The sequence below is a fragment of the Bactrocera latifrons genome, unplaced genomic scaffold (genome assembly GCF_001853355.1).
Source record: "Bactrocera latifrons isolate USDA-ARS-PBARC rearing strain unplaced genomic scaffold, ASM185335v1 scaffold_249, whole genome shotgun sequence".
Classification (NCBI taxonomy): domain Eukaryota; kingdom Metazoa; phylum Arthropoda; class Insecta; order Diptera; family Tephritidae; genus Bactrocera; species Bactrocera latifrons.
In genome coordinates, this window is record NW_017536063.1 from 26,076 (window position 1) to 27,397 (window position 1,322).

The following is a 1,322-nucleotide window of genomic DNA, read 5'->3' on the forward strand; positions in this document are numbered from 1 at the left end:
ATGAATCGAAGATTATAAAATTCTTTTTAAATTTTTTTTTTTTTTTTTATTTTTTTTTTTTTTTTTTTTTTTTTGTTGAGATAAGGATTTAGATTTCGAGACTCACAATCTTAGCTCAGACAATTTTATAGTTTTTCCAGATTGTTACATAATTTAAAAAAAAAATATTCGCATCGTTTTTTCTGCATAAAAACAAAATATAATTTGTACCTACATTTTTTTAATTTTTTTCACATTTTATAAAAATTTCCACAAGGTAATACTTCAACTTTTACAAGAACTATGGGCAAAAATAGTAATTTTGCTCGAAAACCCATTTGTCGACACATTTTTTTTCTAGGTTGGTATGGGTATCAGTAACATCTATAGCAAATGTTGCATCACTATAATTAATAAATCATTGGTGTTTCGTTTTCGTTTTTCTGAAGTACATMAAGCGCATGCGGCCATTTTTACGATGAGTACAATTATCCAAGAAAGAAATTCTACTAAATTTKACGTGCGGAATCAAATTTTAGTTACCAAAACGTTCATAATGTTGAAAAAGGTCTTCGGTGATAATTTTTAGTCGCGAGTAAGTGGTTTTGATTGGTAGCAATTATTCAGAGGGTCGAGAACGCGTTGATGACGAACCACGTTCAGGACGGCCATCAACATCAACTGATGATCAATAAATAGAAAGGAATTGGTGATTGAGAACTGATTCCAAAACCACTAAATTTTTTCGAAGAGCAGCGTCGGATGTCATGAAACTTATTATTACTGGGTATGAGTATTGTAACTATGCTAATGACCGGGAAGCGGCCAAACTGTCCACAAGGCATACTGTTTGAATTTTATTGGTCATTTACGCAAAGAAGGCCAGCTTTTGCAACACGGAAGTACTATAATACGTAAATAATAAAACACGAAGTACTATAATACATACACGAACGGAAGMAAGGGTTAACGATACAATTTTCTATGTACCCAGAACATACAGATATTAACCACAAAATTCCGGAACTTTTWATATGCTGCAATTAAAATTTGACTCATTAGTTAAAATAAAGAAATCAATCAATAAATATACGAACATACATACATACATAAAAGGTGCTGTAAGGAAAACATTAAAAATATTGAATGGAAATTGAAAAATTKAAATAAAAATACAAATATGTTTAATAATTTTTGTTTTTATTGTGTAGTACAAATAAGTTGCATTCGAAAAATATATAACATTTGTTATTTAGGAAATATTATTATTGATATAACGGTGTTTTTCATTCGATCACGCATATTCGAAATAATGCAAAATTGACTGTTTTCAATTTTTTTTT